We start from the raw sequence: 27,852 nt of genomic DNA on the forward strand, positions 1-27,852 counted from the left end.
GGGGGCAGGTGGGTCCAGAATTGACTTGGCACACAAAACCAGGCGTTTGGATTTTTATGGTTGTGAGAACAAACTTATTTAAATTAAATTAAATGTAAAGACTAACACATGTAGGGAGAAAGCTCTTAATATGATTATACAATTGAAGGTCTGCATCTCAGAAGTGTGACTAGTGAGGAATTCCTGGGAGCCTTTGTGTCTTCATCTCCATCATCATCAATCATACAAAAGAGAGAAAGCTACAGCAAGCTGAGTTATATAGCAACCACCATGTGTGGAGTGTAAATCAAGAAACGAATCTCACTAATGTCTGTGAAACACAGTCGACATCAGGACTATTGTGTGGAGTGTGAGAGAAAAGCACATGAGAGAGAGAGACAGACTGGACTGTGGGGTCTGAGCTGTGAGGAAATGCTGAAGGATTTGAATCTCATCAGTTTAAGGACGGAGACATCAGGAGGTGTCCTGGCAGAAGAGTTGGCACCATCCTTTATTGGATGTTATCTTTTACACTTCATAATAAATGTACTTTTTCACACAGTCAACTGTAGATTCATCTATTCGTCATGTGCATGAAGTTACAAACTTTGAGATATTTTTAAAAAGAATATTTAAAATGTTAAGGAAATATGAAAAGATGATATGTGTTTGGGCTGAATGGCCTGTTCTTGTCATGTTGTACAAACTCCTCAGATCTTTTAAATTTCTCTCTAAATGTTCTCAGGTCCCACACACCCCAGTCTGATCAGACTCCCTGTGAAGTGTCGCTCTCACCTGCAGGAAGTGGAGATGGTCCTTGGTCTCTGAAAGCTCCTTCAGCTCAGCTTCTCTCCTCTTCAGCTCCTCAATCTCCTTCTCCAGTTGCTCCATGACTCCTTCAGCCTTCTCCATTTCTCTCTTTTCTTGTTCTCTGATCCTCTCAGTCAGTTTCCTGTGGGCTTCCTCAATGCACCGTATCAGAGCAGTGAAGCTCTTCTCATTTTCTTCCACCTCTCTTACCACAGACATCTGAATAAATAGGATAAAGATTTAGAATTGAGTCACCTGATAAGAATAACCAATCATGAGGCACATTTGTTGCTATTTTGATGTTGTGAAGGACAGTTTGAATTAGCTGGAGTGACTGGTGGTACTTTATTTGCAAATGGAAGGTCAGTTGCAGACTGACTCCAATACAATATGTTCCCTCCATTAAGCCGAGTAACATCATCACTCTGCTGTTGGAAACTGCAGGACTTTATGAGATACACAGTCATGAAAGGTTTCCTTGTGAAGGATCTTGAGAGCCATTGGCAGGAGCTGCTAGGGACACCTCTACTGTCTTGTGAGGACTCCATTTGACCTGAAAGTTTGTATAAAAGTCTGCCTTTAGAAATAGCATCTCCTGCTCAGCCTGAGGTTAGGAGTGGAGTAGGACAACACACACTGAGAATAAAGATGAAGAAGAATTATTTGTAAAGAGGAGTTAACTTGTATGTGAGAAGGTTATTGTGTTAAAATTAAAGTATTTCTGGACCAGAGACTTGTGTATATTAGTTATATTCTAGTTTGGGGTGTCAGACATCACCATGTAAGATGTGTGAGATGGAGATATTAAACAAGAGGGTCTAGGTGTTGGTCAAGGGGCTTCAGATTTCCTTTAATTTCATTAACTCTTTGCATATTTACCTTCTTCCATCTCTTTTTCATTTTAAAGTTCAGAGTTGTGTCTTTGTTTCCATGTCTGATGTATTTCTAATTCATTTATGAACTTTGCATTATTACTAATGAATTTACTATTGTAAATATGACTCAAACTTTTATGATGGCAACTGGTGGCATATTCTACATGAGAATTAAATGTGAGGTAAAAGGTGCCTGCTCTCAAGGATCACCAACCCTAAAGCTGATGGTGTTCTGCTGTTTTCAGAACTTTGCACATCTGGACAGTGACTCACATAACTCTGCAACAGAAGGCAAGGATGAGAAGACTTAAAAGGTCAACTCCTAACTAGCCACTAAATGAGGAAAAAATGATAATATTAGATTAATTAATAGGAAATTTAGATGAAGCTTTAATCCAAATACAGTAAGTTTCATAATATGTTTTGCCTTTTGGTGTACATGTGGAAAACCTCCCTGGTTGGGTGGATAGGCTCCTGGCTGGAGCAGGGAAAGAAGGATCCAGTTGTCATTGTCACATGTGTCCAGTTCTAAGTGAACAATTACAAGTGGATGGATCAGACCACCAGTTCTGCAGAACAATTTAAAGACTTAGGTAGAAAGCTGAGGAACAGTAGTGACAAAGTGATCAGAAGTTCAGCCTATGCCATAAATATGATTAAGAAAGATAGATAGATAGATAGATAGATAGATAGATAGATAGATAGATAGATAGATAGATAGATAGATAGATAGATAGATAGATAGATAGATAGATAGATAGATAGATAGAAAATGGCCATTATAGAATCTTTATATAATTAAAGATTTATTCTTCATAAAGTTGTATTCCAAATACACAGACACTCTTTTGAGTCAAAGAAGCCAATCCAAAACAAACAAAGTTTCCAAACAGAATCCAAAGAAAAACAAAGGACTGGTTGAAAAATCCAGAAAATCACAAAAGCATAAGGCACAGCTAAAAGAACTCAAGAACTTGACAAACTCGCAGAGCACATTTATTGGGTAGAAAGGTGAGGTGAATGGCGGTGATTGGCAGGTGGTCCGCCTCTTGTTAAGCCACACAAAAACCACATGGAACATAACACAGGCAGCTTATAGACAAAATCAAATACAAAGAATAAAGCAGTGTAACAAAGGTGCTATATATGCGCCTGACCCAACACAGATGGACTCAGAGACACGTATAAAAATAAACAAACTTTTATTTATCTTCACCCGTGGTCGCATCGTCTTCTCCATGACCCACAGGCAATACACAGTCCCCAAAGCACACCTGCAACTCCAACAGTCCTTTTCTCTTTACCACCACTCCTCCACAAGCGTAGTCCTCCTCCTCCCGACCCTGGCTCCTTGAGTGGTGGTGGCTGGCCCTTTTTATAACCCACCCGGAAGTGTTCCAGGTGCTTGACAACCTGGTCCAAATTACACCTCCGGGTGGGGCTGAAGATTCGACCAGCCGGGCTGCTGAGTCCATGCAGCTCCCGCCAGCGGCCATCCGAGCCCCCAACCAGGCTGTGGAGGACTTCATCTCCCATGGAGCCCTGCGGGAGGCTGGCGAATCACCGTCGGCCAGGGAGGCTGCCACCAAGCGTCCTGGGGGAGGTATTGGACTGCCCATGGTGGCTCCCCCGGAACATAAGCAGCAGGGGCGTCCCTGCCGGTCAATGGACCCGGCTGTCCTTCACAGCAGACTCAACCAAATCAACATTAACATAAACAAATAAACAAAAAAGACATCCTAGCTGAAAAATGTTACGGTCAGCTTGGGTGTAGAGAGGGGATTTCATGCATCATTAATAAGCAGGAATTCTAGGAGGAAACAACAAAAGCAGACGAGCGTAGAACCGTAAGCCGAAGTGAAGGTCAGTCCGTGAGGTTGGCTCTCCTTCACTTCTACTTCTTCAGCTGTCACCTCTTTGTCTGGATTGGACTACACAGTGTTGAGTGACAGATTGTGCCCGCCTTCTTTCTTTGAACTAAAGACACACCCCTCTGGTCTGGACCGGCTGTGTTTTGTACTTTACTACATTCGATGCTGTTGGTCTGTTTAATGTGAGTCTGTGTTAAATAAATTAGATTGGATAAGTTTGGTCTGTCTGGGCACAGAAATGTGTGTGAAGAGTTCTGTCTCTGCTGGATGAGAACTTTCACATAAATGAATCCTGGCAGAACTGGGCATAGGACATAATGCTATCATAGACAGTCTGCCAGCTCATTACAGGGTTAGAGCTACACTAGTGATCACAATGGAAGCCAATTTGGGGTTTCTGCCAATTAACCAAACTGAAATGTGAGGATGTGGTGAAAGATATGGAATAACAGGAATAAACCCACTGAGATACTGGAAGAACGGGTAAACTCCACACGGAAAGTGAATGGAGGAAAGTGGATCTGAAATTCATCAGATGCCACCACTGGACAACCTTACTGCCCTTTGTGATAAAATATTAAAGCTAACTAAAACATTTGGAGGTGTATGTTATGTAAAGTCTGCACTCAGTCAAACAGTGGAGATCTTTAAGTTGTGGGTCTAATAAAACTGAGAAATACCAGAATGAAGAAGAGAAGACCATTACGATCTTCAGAATAAATCAAAAATATCCCATCTCTCCAAATTAGGTATTTTACAGGAAAAGACAGGCTCTCAAATCAGAATGTAACCTCTTGATAACAAAAGAACCTGAACAACTCATCTTTTAATCACAACATCATTACGGTGAACATGGAGAGAAGGCTAATAAGATTTTAGCTCAGCAATCCACAAGCAGGAAGTTTGCAATGCCATAACAGAATTTACCAGCACAACTGGTGATAAAGTAATGAAGCCTAAAAATATAACTCAAATATTTAGCAAGTGCTATAAGACTTTATATGCTACTCAGTTTAAAGAAGACAAGACACAATCTGAGGAGTTATTTAATGTAGTGCAAACACAGCAGATAGAGGAAATGGACAAACCTATGACAGTCTTAGAACTACTGGATGCTGTAAACTCACTCCAAAGTGGGAAAAAAACAGGCCATGATGGCAACCAGTGTAATTGTATAAAGACATTTTCAACTAACCTAGCTCCACTATTATTAACAAAGTTTACAGAAGCTACAAAACAACAAAAATCTACCAAAAAAACATTCCCAATTTTTCACACCTCCCACCCATTTTGTTTCCAGAAGAATTCCTGATCAGTCCTGAGAAGTCAGACAGCATCTCAGCCAAATATAAAAACATTTCAAAGAATCTCCCCTTTATGGGTCCTAAGATACGGTGGGAAAAGGACCTTTTAATGAATATCTCAGAAAAGGAGTGGAAGTCAGTCATGCATAGAATACACGCCAGCTCCATATGTGCGAAACATTCAACTATCTGACTTCGACTCTTTCATCGATCACATTTATCTCATTTAAAATTGGGCAAGAATCCAACCTGTGCGAGTGGCAATTGAGCTCCAGCTGCATGTTTTTGGAGGACAGGATTGGTCTCATCCGTTGCAAGAGATGGACATCTGAAGCGGAGCTCCACTAGCAGCGGTGTTGTTTTTTCATATTATTGCTTATTATCCTGAGATATCCTGTATTTATCCAACCTGAGGGGCATTACTACAGTATATGAAAGCATATATAAACATGGCCAACAAGAATGGGGGTCCGAAAGAAACAAAACTAAAGCTACATCCAAACTAAGATGGGCAAGCCCAAGTTTAATGTATGGCTTTCAGAGACTGACCTGGGTCAAATGGGCAAAATCCCAGACTCCTCGGGTCCACAGTCCACTACATCGTCTCCGGCTGAGAGCAAAATGGGGAGCAAATGTACAAGCGAATGTAAGAGCGTGAGTGAAGCAGGTGTCGATAGCTCGCCGATTGGAGAAGATCACCTGAAACTGGAAAAGGTCTTGCAGTCCACGGTTTCAACTACTCCACGCGAGCCGCGAACACCGGCTACAATAGAGCCTGCCGCCTCACCTATGGTGCACGAAAGCAGAATTGATCTGTCTGAACTGAAGGTGATGATCTCTGAGCTCATGCAAGAGATAAAGAAAGATATAAAGAAAAGCGAGAAGGCAAAAGAGAAGGTAAGGGAAAAGGCAAATGAGAAGCTGCGACTGGAGCTGCAACAGGAGCTACGACAGGTGCTGGGTAAATTTGAAGAGCACAGTCAGGAAACCTCATTTAAACTGAGCACACTTGCTGATCAACTGGAGGATGTCAAGGAGACATTCACGACTCAGATTGAAACAGCCGAAAATCTAGCTGTCAGTGATGAAGAAAAAGCAACAACTGTCAGCTCCGAATGCAAAAAACTCAGAGACAGACTTGCTGCTTTGTAAGATGGAAACAGAAGGAATAATATCAGAATTGAAGGTCTGCCTGAGAATCGAGAAAGTCCAAACCCAGTGAAATTCGCAGCCGAACTATTTTCTAAAATAACTGGAGAGGACTTTAAAGCAGATTCTGAGATAGCAGCGGCTTATCGCGTATGTGGATCAAATACCGTTAGACCTAGATCTTTTATTATTCGCTTTGAGAGATTAATATTTAAGATAGAGGTGATGGCATTCCTCAGACACAAGCAAGAGATTATATATGAAAATAACCACATTTGTATCTTCCCTGATTTCTCTCCAGCAACAGCTACTAAACGCGCAGCCTTCTACAACATTAAACAGTGGTTACGGCAAGCCAATATCAAATACAGCCTCTTGTATCCGGCCAAACTGAAAGTGGAATTGCACGGTCAATTCTATGTCTTTGCTAGCAAGGAAGAAGCAGAAAAGGAATTAAAGCTGATCCTGGCACTATTCTGATACATAATAGTGAGTCATAGCCGTTCTTGATATGGCAAGGATTAATAACCTACTGTCTGATCTATTTGTTAAGATACGGGTTTTAATCATTATATATCCTCATTATTACTTATTATTACTCATTATTACTCGGACGCTATCTGTTTATGTTTTAATTACAATTATAGATGTTTGTGCTTAATTTCTTTTTTTTTTTTCTCTCTTATCTAATTATTTTTTCTCTACGCTAAATGAGACTGTTCAACATCATACCCTTGGTTTATTGTTATTACTATTATTGCATTAAGACTTATTATGCTTATTCTGGAGCACTATCTAACACCATTCCCTGGGTTTATTATCCGGGTGTATTATCTTAATACATTAAGATTGCTGAAGATTATATATATTTTAAGTTCATAGTTTGTTAATGATCAAATTTTAGGCATATACTATTTAGACTATATTGGTATATTGGTAATAGATATCTCTATTTTTTAATCCTAAAACGCTGCTGCGTGGGGGCTTGTTTTGCTTTGGATGTGCTCTGTCTCTGGGTATGTCAGAGGACCGGGACTGTGTGAAGTGGGTTTTAGCCTTACATGGGGAGGCAAAATGGGAGGGTGGGGGTATACCTAATCTAGCCTTTTAATCTTTATAATTATAACTACCAATGTAATAATTGGCTGCATGGCAATAACTCTTGAGGAAATAGGAAATTAAGGCTGAAGCTGTATCACTTCCAGTTAAGACTATAAAATGACATCAAAAACTCAGAATCAGTGTCTCCATGATGGGACAGTTAACTTCATGAGCTGGAATGTTAAAGGCCTGAATCACGAATTAAAGAGAAAGAAAGTACTCTCTCACCTAACAGATTTAAACGCTAAAATAGTATTTTTACAGGAGACCCACTTACTAAGCAAGGATCAGTTCTGGCTAAAAAAAGACTGGACTGGCCAAATGTTCCATTCTAGTTTTACAAAGAAAACTAGAGGGGTGGGAATTCTCATACATCGAACAGTACCATTTGTAGAATCAGATGTAGTATTGGATCCTGAATGGAAATATGTAATGGTCATGGGAGACTTATCTAACTGTAAAATGATTTTGATAAATGTTTATGCACCTAATGTTGATGATAAGGAATTTATACAAAATTTATTTGCATCCATTCCCAATCTGAGGACTCATAAATTTATAATGGCTGGGGACTTTAATTGTGTTTTAAATCCACTCTTAGATAGGACTTCTACCACAGGGGGGATGACATCTAACACTGCAAAGATAATTACAAAGTTTATAACTGATCACATCTTATCAGACCCTGGAGGTTTTTAAACCCAAACTCAAGAACATATTCTTTCTACTCACCAGTACATCATTGCTACTCAAGAATTGATTATTTCTTTATAGATAATAATTTCTTGCCTTTGATTAAATCTTGCAAATACAATTCTATTGTTATTTCTGACCATGCACCTCTGATCTTGGAGCTAAAGTTACTATGCCCCCCACACACTCCCCTTGCAAATGGCGTCTCAACCCGCTTCTATTAGCAGATGAGAATTGTACAGAATTTATATCCAAACAAATCAGTTTCTTCCTAGAGACAAATTCATCCTCAAAGATTTCTGTAGGAATACTCTGGGAAACTCTTAAGGCCTTCTTAAGAGGACAGATTATCATATCTTTCCCACAGAAATAAATTAGAAACCAAGAAAGTAGCAGAGCTAAAAAGCAAAATTACTAGAATAGATGAAGAACATGCCAGGCTTTCAAGCGAGGCTCTACATAGGAAAAGGCAGGCTCTGCATTCAAAACTAAACCTCTTGACAACTAAAGAAACTGAACAACTAATCTATAAATCCAGACATCATTACTATGAACATGGAGAGAAAGCTGAAAAGCTTTTAGCTGAACAAATTCACAAGCAAGAAGCCCGCAACGCAATCCCAGTAATCACCAATACGAACGGAGACAAAATCATTGACCACAAAAATATAATGCACACATTCAGAGACTACTATAAATCCTTATACAGTGGAACCTCGGTGAACCGAAGCAGTTTTCCCCATAGGATTGTATGTAAATACAATTAATCCGTTCCAGACCGTACAAACTGTATGTAAATATGTAAAAAATATGTAAAGATTAAGCACAAATATAGTTAATTACACCATAGAATCCACAGTGTAATAGTAAACTAATGTAAAAACATTGAATAACACTGACACAAAACACCCAGGCTCCCTGATCAGCTACACTCTCTCTCTGTAGCACACACACCTCCAAAGCCCCTCCCTCCCTGCCTGCCTGCCTGCCTCCCTCCCTCCCTGCCTCCCTCAGCTACAGGAGCAGGCTGGCTCACGCTCTCTCTCTCTGTGTAGCGCGAGCGCGCAAACACACACACACACCTATCCTCCCCCCATCCCTTCCCCTGTCAGCTGCCCGTGTTCTCTCTGCGCTTGCGCGCCAGTGCTCTCTAATCTCTCTGTAGCACGTGCTCGCGCAGCATTTTTTTTCAAATGAGTTTTAAGCACAGCAGAAAAAAAGGAACAATTCCGAAGCGCTTGCAAAAAACAACTCACAAGCAACCAAAAAATTAACATTGCAACAAATCACACGATGAAGTCCTCCATGTAAACAATTTTTTTAATGAGTTTTAAGCAAAGGGAAAACCACGAACATTTGAAAAAGAGAAATGTAACATCGCACCTAATCGCGCTATGAAAAACTCCATCTGTAAACCTTTCATGAGTTTTAAGCACAAGGAAAAAAGCGAACATTTGAAAAAAGAGAAAAATAACATTGCAACAAATCGCATTATGAACTAAAAAATTAACTTTTGAAAAATCCGTAATACAAAAACCACCAAGAAAACTAACCTTGCATGAAACGAGTTCTGGCATGAAGTGTTTTCCTTCAGGTGTTTTCTCTCTTGTGATTTCTTGGGTTTCTGGTGCTTTTAGCTGTTTAGCTGGTGGGAGTGAAAGCCTCATGCAGCCATTCCAAAAGAACGTTCTTGTGACCCTCCACATTACTGGCAGTCTGGCTTTGTTTACATTATGCTGCTTGAAAGCACGAGGGTTCTCCGATTGGTAAATGAGTAAACTGGTAAACATTTTTTCCACCTTTTGTAATTTCTTTCTTTACTTCGATTTCAATTTTTCTTCAAAACTTTCTTCTGACAATTCTCCACTTGCTTAGAAGCCATAGTTTATGGCGTTATTTCAGTGCCACTATTCTGAGCACACGTAAAAAAATATTGAGCGCACGTAAAAAAGATTGCAGAATTAGAGTGTTGCATTTTGAAGAGAATTTATTTGAATAGAATGTAGTTCAGCTAAACTCCAATTAAACCCTACCTATGGATATTATCTTTAATTATTTTATTTTAAAATTTGGGGTTTAATTGAGTTTAGCTGGATTTAGCTACATTTCGGACTGTTTCCGGAATGCAGCAGCTAGCAAGCTGATTGGAGACTGTAAGAGCCAATCAGAATTTTTGAAACCAAGTCTGTGATTGGTTGGTTTTGTGGCACACTTATAACGTGTACAGAGAGTTGAGCACTCGCGTAAGAGAATGTTGTGAGCGTTAGCAAAGTGTACATTGCAAGCTAAATGAAAAACTGAGCGAGAGGTGCTATTGTGTGTGTGTATATGGATAAGTGCAAACACTGAAATACATTTTTGAACGCAGTAAATGAATTTTGTTCACTCAAATTCAGCTTTGTACGCTCAAAATGAATTTCTCCTCAAAATGCAACACTTGCACTTGCAATATTTTTTTACGTGCGCTCAGAATAGTGGCACTGAAATAACGCCATAATAGTTAATTGCAAAAGCACATGAAATACTGTAGAGCACAAAGAGAGTGCACGTCTTATTGAAAACAATGAACAAGGAGCGGCTTTGCTTAAATGAAAAACATGGCGCCTCTTTCTCTCTCAGGCTGCCTGTGGGGGGAGGGGGATGTTTTCGCTTGCACTACAGCCTACAGATAGGCAGGCAAACACGTGCAGCAATCTCCTCCTCCCCCTTCCCAGCAGGCAGGTGCTAGCTCGCCCTTTCTCTCTCTCTCTCTCTCTCTCTCTCTCAACTGAGGACGCAAGGGAAACTGGCTTGTTCAGCAAACACGCAGCAATCTCCTCCTCCACCTCCCTAGCAGGCACGTGCTCGCCCTCTCTCTCTCTCTCTCTCTCTCTCTTTCAGCTCAGCTTGCAGGCAGGCAAGGGAACCTGGCTTGTTTCGTGATACCGAGTGTGTGGTTGTGAACCGAGGCAAAAGTTTGGCGATCTTTTTGGTCGTGAACCGAGTTGTACATGAACCGGGACGTTCGTGAACCGAGGTTCCACTGTATTCTACTGAGTTTAAAGAAGACAATACACAATCTAATGCATTTCTGGATACATTACAGATACCACAAATAGACACTTTTAGTGCGGAGGAACTCAATAAACCTCTGGCGTTATCAGAATTACTAGATGCTATAAAGTCACTTCAAGGGGAAAGCAGCAGGCCCTGATGGCTACCCTGCAGAATTTTATAAGAAATTCCCTGCTCAGCTAGCTCCCCTCCTATTAGCAACATTTACAGAAGCCAGAGACAATCAAACTCTTCCTCAAACTTTTCGCCAAGCATTAATCACCGTTTTTCCAAAACAAAATAAGGACTTATTACAATGTGCATCATACAGACCAATTTCACTTTTAAATAATAATATTAAAATACTCTCAAAAATCATAGCTAGAAGGATGGAGAAAGTGCTCCCTCGGTAATATCACAAGACCAAACTGGATTTATTAGGGCCGACACTTATCTTCAAATCTTCGATGCCTGTTTAATGTAATATACTCACCAACTAAGTCAAACACCCCAGAAATATTATTATCATTGGATGCAGAAAAGCATTGACATGATTGAATGGAAATACCTTTTACTACATTGGAGAAATTTGGGTTTGGCCCAACATTTGTGCATGGATCAAATTACTGTATACTAATCCAGAAGCTTCAGTTTGTATCAACAATATTTATTCAGACTACTTTAAACTAGAATGTGGTACCAGACAAGGATGCCCTTTGTCACCGCTGCTGTTCGCAATGCCATTGAACCACTGGCAATATATTGTCGAAATACTGATCAGATAAAGGGGATTATCAGAGAAGGACTGGAACAGAAAATTTCTATATGCAGATGATATGGTACTGTATATATCAGACCCACAAAATTCTGTGCCTGCAGTCTTAACAGCACTCACAGAATTTCAAAAGATCTCTGGTCTCAGAATTAATCTGAATAAAAGTGTACTCTTTCCAGTGAATTCTCAAGCATATAATATTAGATTAGATACCCTACCTTTTATCATTGCAGAACAGTTTAAATACCTAGGGGTAAACATCACAAGTAAACATAAAGCTCTTTATCAACAAAATTTCGCCTGCATGGAAAAAATTAAGCAAGACTTGCATAGATGGTCAACCCTTCATCTCACACTAGCTGGAAGAATTAACACTGTTAAGATGAATATTCTTCCTAAGCTCCTTTTTATTTCAAAACATCCCAATATACATCAATAAATCATTTTTAAGCAATTAGATTCAACAATAACCTCATTTATTTGGAATTCAAAACATCCACGTATCCAAAGAGCGACCCTACAAAGACAAAAGGCAGAAGGTGGCATGGCTCTACCTAACTTCCAGTTTTATTACTGGGCAGCAAATATACAAGCTATAAAACCTGGACACAAATAGAAGAACATACACAGGCTGGTTGGCAATAGAAGTAAAATCCTGCAGTACTTTTTTATATTCCCTGCTCTGTGCCGCAATAAACACAAGTTATCGGCAATATACTAATAACCCAATTGTGCTTCACTCACTTAGAAAATGGAACCAATGTAGAAAGCATTTTAAGATGGAGAAGCTTTTATCTGTGGCACCTCTGCAAGAGAACCACCTCTTTCAACCTTCAAAACATATGCAGTTTTAATATCTGGAAAAATTTGGGATTAACTTGCTTAGAGATCTTTATATAGACAACATCTTTGCATCCTATGAACAATTACATTCCAAATTTAACATTCCAGCTACACATTTTTTTCACTATCTTCAAATTAGGAACTTTGTTAAACAGAACCTTCCCGATTTTCCTCATCTTGCACCCTCATCCATGCTGGAAAAAATATTGCTCAATTTCAAGGACTAGACACCATCTCTACAATATATAAAATCATTTTACAATCCCTCCCTTTCAAAGATCCAAGAGGACACTGGGAAAAAGATCTCTCAATCAATATATCAGAAAAGGAGTGGAAAGTAGCAATGCAGAGAATTCACTCGAGTTCCATATACGCAAAGTATACAATTATTCAACTCAAAATTATATATCGAGCACATCTGTCTTGTCTAATACTCTCCAAAATGTTTCCAGGGCATGATCCAACCTGCGAACGCTGCAATCAAGTCCCAGCCTCACTGGGTCACATGTTCTGGGCCTGCACCAAATTAACATCATTCTGGACCTAAATTTTAATTACCTTTCAGACAGCCTTGGACTCACAATCCCTCCTAACCCATTAACAGCTGTGTTTGGGGTTCTTCCAGATGGGTTTAAAGTGGAGAAGGACAAACAAACTGTGATTGCATTCACTACACTTTGGCATGCAGACTTATTCTGATAAACTGGAAGAACCCAAACTCTCCTCTTTTAGGTCAGTGGGAAACCGATATTTTATACTATTTGAAATTGGAAAAAATCAAATATTCTGTTAGAGGATCTGTGCAGATTTTTTTCAAAACATGGCAGGATCTAATCAGTAATATTTTAAAATAAGCTATTACAGCACAGAGGAAGCAATTATTTCTGTATTTCGTTTTCTCCATTCATCTCTATTGGCTTATCAAACTTATCAATTTAGGTATGATTACAAGACTTAAATTTTACTCCGTTGGCCATGCTCTCTCTCTCAGGGGTGGGGGTTGACTTATTCTTATTTTTACTTTTTGTAAAAATTGATTGATTTGTATGGAATAATTGCAATAAAATTAATAAAATCTCCAAAAAAAAAAAAAAATGGGAGGACAACAAAGTAATCATTTAGGGTCAAAATGTTTGGATGTTTTATCAGACAGCTGTGGGGTCACAATCACTCCGAACTCACTAACAGCTGTGGTTGGAGGGCTACCAGAGGGGCCTAAAGTGGAGGAGGACACATTGACGGTAACTGCCTTTACCACATTGTCAGCTGGTGGACTTGTCCTGCTGAGCTTGAAGACCATCAGTCAACCTGTGATAAGTCACTGGGTCACTGATATTTGACATTTACAAAAAAAGCAAATTCTCACTTGGAAGATCTGTTTGCAACCTTTTTAAAATATGGCAAGATGTAATTAATAAAACTTTAAAGTAAGCAACCATAGCAGGGGAAGAAGAAATTCTCCCTCTTTATTTTTTTATTTATTTTCATAAATTATTATGAATTTTGGCCCAGCTCTCGGCTCTTCTCGCTTTTTCTGGGTTGCAGCATTTGGTAGTATTTTGATTTTTTTACATTTTTTTTTTGTTTGTTTACATTTCTGTTTTAACTTTCTGAATTGTTTTATTATTTTTTATTTTGACTTTGAAAGTCATTTGTTGTTTAAGTTGAACTTGATTGTATGCAATGCTATTTTTAAAATAAAATCAACTTAGACCATTAATGGACATTGTGCCCGTGATCTAATTCAGAACATCAGCGTCGACCTTCAGTGTGAGTTTCTGTTAGTAGACTTTAGTCTCCTTTGAGCAGCTGATGGAATATCAGAGGACTTTAGGGTGATGCTGTCTGAGTCTCCACTGAATAACACCTGGGATTCTGTCAACTTTGAAAGGCCATGAAGGACACCACAACACATCTTTTCTAACTCTCTCTTCTCGTGTCCCTACTCATCATCACCAGTGAAGCTCTGCTGCTCTTCAAGTTCTCATTTATTTCTCCTCTCTTTGATATGAAGTGTTGTCTTCCTATTCCACTCACCTTCATCGTTTCCATTGCCCTCCTCGTCTCCTTCACTGTCTTCTCTCTCTTCTCAAGTCTCCTCTTGATGTCACTCAGTGTCACACCCAGCTGTTTCTGTTTGGACACACAAGAGGACACGCGTGGTCAGATCAGAATTCTCGTTCAATTTGTGATTTCTTCTTCTCTTTCTGACTACTGATTTTTTCACAATACATTTGTTTGACATTTCATGACACAACTTAGATTTGATTTGACAAGCAGTTATGACAATAAAGATTAAAAGAAAGGTTTAATTAAATTTACGAAAGATTGACTTTGGGTTTGGAGAGAATGTCAAATACAGAATACAGTTTGAAGGCACACTGGTGTGAGAGTTAGTTCTTGACGTTTAGAAGACATCACATCGACAAACTGGGAATTGTGAAGTTCACATAACACCAAAAATAATAAAAACAAACTGGAGTGTAAAGTAAAGAAACTGGTGAAAGGCCAGGAGGAATTAAAACTCGTCATGTCAGTAATTATAGGATCTACAAGGCCATTTGATATCCTGAGTCAGACATGTGAGGACGTTGTCTGCCGTTGTCATTTTCTGGAGTCAAGTAAGATACTGAAATACACAAACGATTCTGTTGAATTCAAGAAAAAGGCAATTTAAAGAAATTCTAAAACCCAGAAATTATATTTTTATATGTTACTTAGATCAGGTGTTTTGTTTAGGTGACAGATTATTATTTTTATAAAATTAGTGAGCTTCGCCCCCTGCTCATTTCGCTCTTACAAATCTTTTCCATCTCTCTGGACTTCCAAAAAGTCTGTTCAGAAAGATCACGTCTCGTCTCTTATAATAGAGAGATTTTTATTATGTTTATGTGTTTTGGTTTCACCAGAGCCTTCAAGACAACCCAGCTATCCCTGTTGAGGGGTCAGCTCAGAGACGTGCAGGTGGGTGAGCCTGTGGTGTCCTGATGATGGACTATCTGTCAGGCAGACTCAAGGACTGTGTGAGCAACACTGGAGCAGCACAACGAACAGGCCTGTCTGCTTTACTCTTCACTCTGCGCACCTCACACTGCAAAGAACACAATTTCTCTTTTCTTGTATATGCAAAAATCACCCAAGGAGTGTCTCAGTGGGCTTTAACAGGCCATGTTTTTGTGAGCCTCCTACTCCAGATTCACTAAGAAGAGAGGAAAAAGAAGAAAATTGAGGTTGAATACACACACAGTAGAGCTAATGTTCCAAAGTCCCAGTCCAACTAAACTGCATGTCTTTCGATTGTAGGAGAAAACCCACATGAAGATAATGAGAACATACAAACTCCATCAGGAACAAGTCACAGTCGAAAAATAAAATGTATTTCTAATATAAGGACAACTGAAGATGTACGTATTCAAGTGTATACAGACAGACGACATCAACAGACAACACCAAACATGAGTCTCTGTTACCTTAGTTGGTTATTTCTCTTACACTTATAGGAAAAGCACATAACTTGTGATTTTATTTCTCATCATTTTTAACCAAATAATTTCCCAGGAAACATCATTCATTCAGAAGCAGCTTTTAAAAGTTCTCGTCTCAGTTCTGCTTCAGTTCTTAGTTACGTATTAAGTTTCTAGAGTCAGCACTGTGATGGCAGTTTGGTGAGGTTTCACACTTACTGGTTATCTTTTAGTGGAAAACAAATGTACAACTGCTGGTTGATGTCCTCCTTCAGTAATTCTACTGATTTTATAGGTGGTCTCTCTTACTTGTGCACCTTGCTTTCCTTTATCAAGTCAGGATTAAATGAGACCCACGCATTCATCTCCATTACAGGGGTCTTCAGCTCTTACTGCCTGGCACTACATAACCCTTTGGAGCAGAAGAGATAATTAAGCCTTTGTTATGGCTACAATAAGGGTCTTACTACAGGGCAGAAGCTAATCCAGGGTCAGAGATCAGAGTTCATGTGCTTACAAAGGGTTATAAAGGACGGAGTGGACTTGCTGCTGTAGGTGTCTTGGATGAACAGAAATCCAACCTTTTTACTGTTAATTCCTGCTAAGTGTTGTCCATCAAGTTGAGTTTTGGCTCCTTCTTCAATAACAAAGTGATTAAGAGTGACATACTGAGACATCGCTGGGTGTCATTTGCTGTGTTTGATCAGACTGATCAGATGACACCCAAAACTGTCGAGGAGAGTCCTGGTGAAGTGAACTGACATCTGAGCTGAAGGTACGAGTCAATAAAAGAGGGGCAGGAGGTGGCAGCTTAAGAAAAAGACTTCTGACCAAGCAGTGCCAGTCTGTCCTACAATTACATGTCTGCTTTCAGGGACATCTGAAGAACTGATTTATGCAAATCAAGTGATAGCCAAACAATAGAAGACATAAACTGATCAAAAATTAGATGCCGATATTAGTGACCTGATTCATATTAAACTGATAAATATCAGGCCACTTCATAGACTTCATTGTTTTTTAAGATGTTGGTTTCTAAACGTGTGTTCACCTGTGAGCCGAGCTCTTTTAATATTCCAGCGAGGACTCGGCCACATTTGTGTCACTTGCCGAGACCTGGCAGAGCCGATGTGACACTAGTCCTTTATTTGAAGAAACACCAAATGGTGGACTGAAGTTAAGTGACTTTATCTGAACTTACTGTACATTGAGGTTGTGTGGTAGTGATGGGGGATTAGAAATTTGGTTTAGATGGTCAGACTTAAACTTCTAGTAAGTTCATTACATTTCTGCTGGACTTGTTAGGGTTTTACCAAATATGAAAGCTCAGAGTCTTTGTCACAATCATACGTTTGGTGGGATTATCACTCAGGGGTTTGACATTCAAAATGTCCTTACTGCTCCACTAAATAACATGATGTCTAATCACTAATGAAGAGCCTGATGAGTTATATCATTAAAAACAGAAAATCTACACAGGAATAGTATTTTGACATTTCTGAGCTGAACTTATTGTAAGAATCATAGACTTAACTCTGGAGTACAATACAGATTGACATGTGACAATAATGTGTCTCTTAAACAACCCTGAGATCAGCCAAATGCAAACTCTGATTCTTTAAAAATGGACAAACACCACAAAGGCAGATGAGCAGCTAAGCACACTCAGCGTGTAAGTGTCAGCAGTACAGAGTGTGTCTATTGACGTGTCAGACCTTCTATTGAATTACGTTTAGGATGACATTGTGTGCTCACTTACTACGCTTACATCAGCCAACTGTAACATCATCTTGTTAAGAACACCTCAGGAAGGTCCGAATGTCAGACATTTCTACGTGTAGCCCACGTGACGCTTGCACCCCTGCCAGTGGACATTTCTAGACAGCAGGCTATAGTTGGCCTCCCACTGCCTTAGAAACTCAAAAGAGAAACTGATCAGAGCAGAAAGAAACTCAGCTGGCTGTGAAGAGAGAACTCAGTTGTTTGTGGGCCATCTTGAGGAACTCATCCTGAGCTGTTTCATGACTTGCACCAGTCTGACCAGGATGGACTCCAGCAGCCAATGCTTTGAACTTGAAACATCAGGTTTATAAGGTCCAGTAAAACCTCGATTATCAGTCAGGGGTCAGGATCGAAGCTGTGACGGATAAGAGAACAGACAGATAATAGAGCATCTACTTTAAAATGTCATACAGTAGATTAGTGTAGCGAACAGTCGTAAAAAACTATATAAATAAAATGAATTAATTTATATAATATTGTAATGACCAGCGTAATAAGCAAATACAACTCAGAGGTCCTGGAGTTTTCTACGTTTTACGTGGAGTCTTCGTTCCCTCACAAGCGGTGTCCTGTCTTACACTCCATTATTTGGCTTACAGAGCTCACCTCCTAAACAATCAAAGAAAGTTTTCCCTACCGATCAGTTGATCTCCTGCCACTCTCGTTGTGTATTTCTGATCCCACAAACACTCCTGCTTATTGTCTCCTGACTCCCTGCTCCACACCTTCCCTTCTCTCCTCACTTTTCCTGTCCGCCCCTCACAGAACAGAAGCCCCTCAGCCAGTCCCATCACTTACAGCTTTCCCTTTTCTGCCCCCATCACAAGCTGCCTGCACGCCACAATATATTAACACAACCTGATATAACAGAATATATAAAGAAAATTACAATGCAGAAGACCATTAACATTAATACAGAATAACATTACCATCACTGGTTTCCATTTTCAACACATTTTTCAATTATTTCAGCATCCCGCTTTATATTGTTCACTGTTGCTGTTTCGTAAACGTTTAATAAGTTCAAACAGCACACACATATGTTGATAGGCCATAACAATGTATAGTAGTTTAGTTTAATTATAACAAAAGAGAAAAGCTACAAACCGCTATTAAAGCTGAAGGTACGTAACGGACACTGGGATTTCTGTTGTTCCAATGTGCAGAACTTGCAGTAGTAATTGGGAGACGCTGGCGTGCACAAGGTTGGGTTTTGTTATTTAGTCCTGACAGTTAATCAAGTGACAGATAATCGAGTTTTACTGTAGATGAATAGATTTCTCTGTCACATTAAATGTACAAATTCCTTAACTCAAAGTTATTCAAACAGTTTCCATTAAACACTAAACTTCACTCACCTGCTTTTCTTCCCTTTCCGTCTGCAGCTCGACCATTTTATGCCCATTATGTCCAGTCACCACACACATCATGCAGATACAGGAATCATCAGTTTTACAGAATATCTCCAGACTTTTCTGATGTTTCTCACAGAGTTTCTCCTTCAGATTTCTATCAGGATCAACCAGCTTGTGGTGCTTCCAGGTCGCTCCTTCATAGTGAGGCTGCAGGTGAGTCTGACAGTAGGAGGCCATGCAGGTGAGACAGGACTTCACCGCTCTGAACTTCTTACCAGTACAGAAGTCACACTCCACGTCTCCAGGGCCGGCATAATTCTGAGATGGAGGAGAACTGAGTGTCGTCTTCTTTAATTTCTTGATGACTTCATTCAGCAGATTATTTCTTTGCAGAGCAGGCCTCGTGGTGAAGTGTGTCTGCACTGAGGACAGCTGCACTCTTGGCTCTTTTCCCAGCAGTCCGTGAGGCACTTCAGACAGAAATTATGACCACAGGGGATTGAGACGGGGTCAGTCAGGGTGTCCAGACACACCGAGCAGGTGAACTCGTCCTGTGACACAAACAGCTGGGCTTCAGCCATCGTCAGTCTGAGGAGAGGCAGGCAGAGAGAATCAGTCAGACAAACAAGGAAGTGACTTGTGAAGAAACGAAAGTGAAAGTTTGTCTGAGCTCAGTGAGGAGGAGGAGGAGGAGGAGATTTAAAGAGAAAGCTGAGAGCTCACAGAGAGAACATCTGAGGAGACACTGAGGGTGAACAGTTAATGTGAGACAGGAGCTCAGAGAGTGAAGACCACCAAGTGACAGAAGAGATGACCTGTCACAGGGGGTCTGCTAAAGTGTCATTCACGTCAGTATTTCTTATTCATTTATTACACACTGAAGTCCACATCAGACTCCATATTAGTCCTCTTTATTAAACAAATTATCCATCCCATAATAAGTTCTCGACTCCTGCTTATCAATAATGAATGTTTGTGTTTTTCTTTGTCCATGCCAGGAATTTATCAGATTATTCAGTAAAGACCCCAACTGAAGCCCACTCAGTTTAAGAAACAGAATAATATGATACATTAATAAACACAAGGATAGTAGAAATATGAAAACATCTTAAAACTGATGACAGAAAGAAAGACAGACAGACAGACACGTAACACACAGCAGGCGCTCACCACTCTCGGTTCCTTCACAGTTTTTTAGATTTTCTTGGTTATTCAAGTCATTTTATCTCAGGATTTGTGAGACTTAATCAAGTCTGTTGAACAGGCTCGTCTACTCCTGCACCCTACGATTAACACACACAGATCCTAGTCACACAATTGGGTATAAGTGATGTCCTGATGCCAGTCCTCTGTAATAGCCCACCTCAGACTCATTCCACTTAAGTACATAAGAGTGACCCCTCCAGCCTGTCACTTCTCAGTGCCCCACACTGGGACTCGCTGTCACCAGCACTAACAAATGTACAGATGTCTCTGAGACACATGAAGGCTCGTATAACATTTGGTTTTATGCCAGTTACCAACCAAGGGGGTCTTACTTCTGCCGCCCTTGCTCTTCTGTAGCCAGCAGACACACCACATGCACTTCAGATCAGGTCATCTACCTCAACCTAAGCATATTCAGGCCTGGCCAGTACTTGGATTGGAGACCATCTAGGAAAAGCTTGGGTGTCTGCTGGAAGAGGTGTTGGTGAGGTCAATAGGGGGCTTACCCGGTGGTCTGAATGTGGATCCCAATGCCCCAGTGCAGTGACGAGGACACTGTGCTGTATAAATGGTGCTGTCCTTCAGAGAAGACCTAAAACTGAAGTCCTGACTCTCTGTGGTTATTAAAGATCCCTGTGTGTCCTCCATAAAGATGTCTTTGCTAAATTGCCCTCCAAGGCCTTGTCATTGTGCCCCCTAATCGTCCCCTGTCTCTCATTAGCTAACTGTTTCTCTCACCACTTCACCTTCTAATAGCTCATGTGTGGTGAGCATACTGGCACAAAAATGGCTGCCGTCACATCATCAGGTGGATGCTGCACATTAGTGGTGGTTGAAGTTGCTCCTCACTCACTGTGTAGAAGAGCTTTGAGTAGTGAGAAAAGCACAATAACAATATAAAGAATTATTATTATTATTATTATTATTATTCAAGTGCAATCTCTCAGCATTGATAACACCCTGGGCAAAAAAGCAGCAACTTCCAACATCTTTTGTCCTAATATTTACTTCAGTCACTCAAGAAATAAAGACAAAGTATAGAAATGTCAAAGGAATGTGTCATTTAATAATCTGGGATGAAATATAAGTGATCAGCGTGGACCTCAGCATTATCATTGACAGTGCACCACCTATTGGAATGTAAGTCATGTATTAATAAAATGCATTTTATTTGCCATTTCAACAGATGGCACCTTACAAATATTTGTAGTAATATAATGTATAGAATGTTGGAATGACAAATAAATGTGTATGTCTCTGTTATATACAATTTACTATGGGATTTGTAAAAGCCATTTTAATGTCTGAGATGTGTTTTAATGTTTTGAGATTCTGTTGGACTGACGAATTTAACACGATGTCTCTGTTACACACCATTTGGTGTTGGATTTCTAAAAGCAGTGTTAGTGTCTGTGATGTAACATTTGCTTGGATGACAAATGCAATTAATGTTATTACTACAAAACATTTGTGTTGTGCCATCTGTTGAAATGAGAGAGACATATGAACCGAACGGACACGCAGATACACAGACACAGAGACACTTTTCCTTTTATTAAAGTGGATAATGTTGAGAATTTTGATTAGTGATAAATATGCTTTATTATTAGTTTTAGTGCTATTAGCTATTTAATGTTTAGTCGTGAGGTAACTTTAAAAGGACACCATTTATGTCAGCAGAAGGGCCCTGGCCTGCCAGCCTTTTCACAGGCAGATCTTGTTTTGTGAACGCCGGTGCTGAGCCGCTCACTGACAGAAGACAAACAAACTGCAGGCAGGGCCTTTGCCAGTGTGAGTACTGGGCAGGCTCTTAGGCTGGCACATCAAACATATAAGCACTTAATGGCATTTAGATTTATTAGGGCTCAGTAATATTTTGGGCAATAACGTTAAAATAAAACGCATTCTGATATCTACCTAGTCTGAGCTACTGTATATTGGGGTTAAGAGCTGATTATTGAAGGTTACGGACCTTTCACTGATCATCGATGTCCGTGAAGTTAGCAGCAGCTTAGCCCTGACAGACGAGTGAGGCTTTTATATGAGCACACACAGATATATGTTAGATTAGCACTTAGGTTTATATGCCAGTGCTTCTTTGTATGTCCTAATGATAATAAATAAAGTTACAGCAGAACATATTAGTTAGCTTATTTAATCAGTTTTTAAAAGCTTGTCTTTTTTCATTCTTTCAAGCATGAAGCTCCGTGTCGAGGCTGTGCGCAGTTTGGCCCTCATCAGTGGAGCTGAGCGCTGCCGTTTACCGGCACAGTTGCCATTTATTTTAGCCTTACAGCAGTGTGGCTCAACCTGTGGGGCGAGATATCTACAGGGGGGTCGCGAAGAAAAAACGGAAATTGAAGAAGAAGCTATTGTGACGTACTGTAATGAATGTTTCCTGTTTACTCTGTTAAGGGCAGGCTCTGCGTTTTTACAGCTACATAGAAAGACAGAAGGTGCATGCGGAGGGGGAGGGAGGAGACAGGAAGGAAGGAGTGTGCGGATGAGGAGAGAGAAAGAAAGTCTAAAGTGTCAGCAGTTTATGAAGAACGGGTAACGACAAGACACAGAGTGACATTTTGTTGTTTTATAGGTGTGCCTAGCGACCCTAAACAGCAGGCTGGGGAAGTTGTATTGCTGTTCTGTTCATTTCTTGTTTAAATCTGTAAAGTAAATAAAATTGGACTATTTCGAAGGGGGGGATTCTTTTCTATACCCACTGTAAAAATGGTTATAATGCACCATCTGTTGAAATGACAAATGCAATGTATTTTAGGACTACAAATGCTTTTAATGTACCATATGTTTGAATGACAAATGCAATGCAAAATACAAAATATATTCCAGTAGATGGTGCACTGCAAATGTTAACATTGGGGTCTTAGTTGATTATTTAGGTTTAGACCAATCTTATACTGGTAACATAACTAATTCTTAACAACAGAGATTGCTGTTGAACCACCTGCAGCTGTTGACCCTTCGTACAGCACTGGCGCCGTCAAGCAGCACACTATGGGCTGTCAGAAAAAGGGGAGTGAATAGAGGACGCTGTATCACTCACAACAATATCTGCAATTTTACCACACATCTGTGAGGCGAAACATTACAAACATGTAGTTTAAGAAATGCTGGCTTTGAGACTTAAAGCCTTTCATATATTGATCTATTATATAGTGCCTTTCATGTCGGTCTATAAATCTGTCTGCAGTATGCATGTAAGTAGTTTTGTGATCGTGTTGACTATACTAAAATTAATATCTATCTATCTATCTATCTATCTGTCTATCTATCTATCTATCTATCTATCTATCTATCTATCTATCTATCTATCTATCTATCTATCAATCATATGTCTGTAGGGTCCTTACTGTCACATTGTACAGACTCCAGTGTAATTGTATTTTATTTGCATGTGCCAATCGCTACCCCTATGGCACTGTGGCTACTGAGTCTTATTAACCTCACCTTAAAATGTCAGTCTTCCTTACCTGGAAAGCTTCAGCAGTATAGTGCCTTTCATGTGCATCTGTTGTAGGTTTATCATGTCATCACTGCCTTGTGTACAGCGTCCAGTGAAGTTCCTCCTTGCCCATATTAATCTCTCCTCTCCAGCTCCATCTTTAGTGAGTAGAAGTACCTGACCCTGAGAATATTGCGCACGCACAGCACACAATCAAGAGACAAGAGCAGACATTATAGGCATCCATCACTTATCCTTCACTGAGATACAGCATTACAGCCACTGTGCTGTCCAATCATAATAATAATAATAATAATAATAACTGTCTGTCCTCAGTATCTTCCATCCTTTGATCTATTCATATATTTTCTATGCCAAAGGCACAACAATAACAACAACGATACTTCCATCTTCTTCACCAACTTATCTGAAGCAGGACTGTGAGGAAGCTGGAGCCTACCCCAGACAGAATCTGCCACAAGGCTGGACCAATCCCTCATTGTAGGGTAAACATGCCTGCACACACACACACTCACACACTCTTTGTGTCCACTTCAGCAATGCCAGTTCCCCCAAGTTTAATTATTCTGGAGTTTCAGAAGTTGATTGCAGACGTTTCAAACAAGGCCGATGGGCAGCGCTGAGCTAGCCCTCCTGTCATTGCGGCCCCAGGGTCTGTGTGGAGTCTCCTTATTTTCATGAAGAGATTGAGAAATGAGCTGCTCTGCCTAACTTTGAAAAAGCTTAGCATGCGGAAGCCCTTGTGCTCGAGTTCAAACTATTGGTGACCAATGTGCTTGAGTGAAAGTTGAAATAGAAAAGCCATGCCATGCCAGATGTGGCCATCAAACTCCCACGGAGAGGAGCCGTGTGTTTAAGCAGCTTTGCTTTGTCCTTTCACAGGTCATCATCATCATCATCAGAAGTGAACTGCAGTGACAGCTCGTCCAAACTGGGCACCGCAATGTTTAGGAGGACACTAAACTGGCAATGGAAGAGAGACGGGTGGCCATTAAAGAGGAGGAGTATGAGGAGGTGACCACGCCAGTCAATGAGGTTTCCAGTGATGTGGTGTTGGTGTGCCTTCAGTAGGAGCAAAAAAAGGGCGAGAAACAAGAGGCCTGTGACAAGGATGAGAAGACTGTTTTTAAGGAAGAGGACCTCGAGCTCGAGGATTCACCCACAGAGCCCCATCCGGCTTATTTTGGTTCCCATCAGGGGAAATAAGAGGAAGAGCCGCCTTCATCTGCTAGTAAGTTTAACTCACTGAATTTGATGCTGGGCTTTGTTGCTTAGTGAGTACAACTTGGAATTGAGGGCTTGCCCGGCCGAATGGTCCAACCTGGTCACTGTCATATGGGGTGGAGTTGTGCAGGAGGTGACAATGACAGATTATAAATGATTATAAATGCAGTTCCCTCCAAGGGCGTTGGAACGGCAGGGCCGATTCACTTGTTTCTGATACTTGGGGTTTGAGGGTGAAGTGTAACTATGACACGAAGAGTGATGTACTCCTTACAGACAGGCCTTTCTTGAAGCGTTTGTAATTTCATGCTGATCCCTCACACTTCTTATTGCTCTACTTTTGCAGGTCTTTGTTCCTCCATTTGAATCAGTCCTTTCAGCTCTAGCGGTCACCGATGGGACAATAAAAGATAAATCACCTGCTAATTACAACTTTTTAAAGAAGCCCCTTACTTTCTCCAGTCCAGTTTAGGATTTCTGGGTGGGATAAAATCAGAGCAGAGTAACTTTTCTTCATTTTATATGAATTGGCTTTAATTTGAATTTCCCTAAAGTTTTTTTTATGAGTAAGGAAATGTCATATTTAATGTCTGAACTGTATCAAATCACCTTGAAGGAACACAGCAATACCTGCTGCTCCCTTACCTTTTGTCCCGTTTACTTTTGAATTTGTAATTGATACCTCACACTTCTTATTGTTGTAATTTGCAGTCATTTGTTCCACTATCAGAGTCAGCCATTTCAGCTCTGGCAGTCACCTGAGGGGACTAGAAAAGACAAATCACCTGCTTGATAGCCAGTGTGGAGGACTGCCGGCAAACAAATTTTAGGTGGGCAGACAACCCTCGGGGGATTCCCCATCTTTTTATGGAGGTGCAAACACCACCCGCTACCGAGAAAGCTGCAACTGTGCGCGCCATCCCGTTCTGCTGGACCAAAGGCAAGAAAACCGGGAAAAAGAAGGTCAGTCCCAGCGGGCTGCAGGGCCTGACGGACGCCGAAATAACCTGGACCTACCTGACCAGGAGCGAGGAAGACAGAGTGCTAATTCAGGCCGAGCAAGCCCGGGTAGCGAAAAACTCGAGACACGGCCAGCTGTCGAGCGCAGCGGACTCCCTAGACAGTCCGGGGGTTCCGCCATCCGCTACGGAGGAACATGCAGGTAAAACGCCCGACGTTTCGGGTTTATTTTTATCTTGCTTTGTAGACGCCCGCCCAGAGAATCGCAGCGGCGTCTCGGATGACTGCCTCATGCTTCGGCAAAATGGCCGCGGCTCCCAGAAGGCAGGCCAGGACGCGAGACAGCTAGCGACGGCTCCCCACGAGGACAACAAATTGGTCACCCACGGTGCATGTTGGGAAGGCGAAGGACACTCGTAGTCCTCCGACGAGGTCGTTCGTTCCCTGACGGGTCCGAGCCTCCTGGAAGGGGAGGGGAAGGCGTGCAAAGCAGCGCCGAAACAAACGGCAACCGTCAAGGCTGAAGGGTCTGCAATTGTGGAAGAAAAGGCAGATCGCAGCCGGCTCATAGAAGCCAGCCGTCCCTCGGAGAACTCCAAGGCCCAGGAGCCTTTGCGCTCCTCAGCGGAGCACGTGCCGGGGAAGGACATGCTCATTGGTTCCCGGCCAGAGGGTAAGCAAAACACGGAAGCGAAAATACAGCCGGCCATAATAACTAACTGTATGAACTTAAGGGATCTCGAGGAATACCTCGAGCCCCTACGCCGTTTCTTACAGGACTTACAACAGCTGAAGGAACGTGTGGAGGACTTGGGAGCGACGGCCGCAGCCCCGTTAATGGGTCTGCAGGACTATGTGCAGCGGCTGGGCTGGGAAGCTCCGGAGATGATCGATGCGGGAGTACAGGTGAGTCCCTCCCGCGTCGTAGAGTGTAAGGGGACACAGTGCGATCGGGCACCGCAGAGGATGAGTAGCGGTTGTCAAAGCACCGTGTGCCCGACAAGAGACGGGAGCACGATGACCGAGTGGTTGGAGAACGGAGCAAACAGCCCGGGGCATGCATTTGACGTGGCTTTCCGGGGCTGTACAGCCGTCCAGAACCCGACCCGTCTTAAGTGCGGGGTAGTGCGGGTGCCGGGGGAAGCGCCGCTCATGACGATGCAGCTGAACGGTGCTGTTCATTGGAGCGATACAATGCTAATGACGGCGCCTCCGGTTAAGCGTAGGACAACGGGTGTGCAGACAGCAAAGCGGCTCTCTTCTTTCCATAGAGAGCCTCAAACTGAGCACAAGCCCCAGATGAAACAGGAGGTCCCCAAACCAAAGCGTGGGTCTCCTGACATATCTGAGAGAAGGCTAGAGGGCAACCTAGAGGACGTATTGCCCTCCTTGGCAGATGAAGGGGCAGAGACAACACTGACGGAGATCCCGAGATGATTTTGGTCCCGCGGAGGGAAGCAACCAGGAGGGCTTCGTCAGTGCTACGATTGCCGGCGACCGGGCCACGAGTGGCGCCATTGTCCCCGGGGAGACAGGAGGTACACCGTCCCCCCAAGGTTTGCTCGAGGACAGGGACAACGCAGTCAAGGCTCGGATGACGGCGTCCTCCTGGAGGAGGACTCCCTTGCGGCGCTGGACGCTCCGCCCCAGAAGTCGTCGATAAGGGGGGGAACTGTAGAGGACTGCCGGCTTCCCATGCTAGTCAGCACCCCCAGGCTGCCAGGAGGAGCTCTCCCAACAGCAGGATTGTGCCCCGAGGTCCAGCAGGGCCTTATGGACATTGTAGTGTTTATACACAGCCTTGCTGGATACCTTGGGGACCACCAGGAGTCGCTGTGGGGGAGCTTATGGGCCCTGTGAGGCCGTATGACCCGGGAGTACGTCGCGGTCACGTGACGGGAAGAAATGACGTGCTCCCGGGTTGAAGAAAAAGACTGTTTGCCCTGA

At 41.7% G+C, this 27,852-nt stretch overlaps 1 pseudogene; it reads right to left on the bottom strand.

Moving 5' to 3' along the window:
- Positions 1 to 780: 780 nt before the first annotated feature.
- LOC120528951 lies at positions 781 to 19,615 on the bottom strand (annotated as a pseudogene).
- Between the last annotated feature and the right edge of the window lie 8,237 nt (positions 19,616 to 27,852).

The sequence above is a fragment of the Polypterus senegalus genome, chromosome 4 (assembly GCF_016835505.1).
Source record: "Polypterus senegalus isolate Bchr_013 chromosome 4, ASM1683550v1, whole genome shotgun sequence".
NCBI classification, from domain to species: Eukaryota; Metazoa; Chordata; class Cladistia; order Polypteriformes; family Polypteridae; genus Polypterus; species Polypterus senegalus.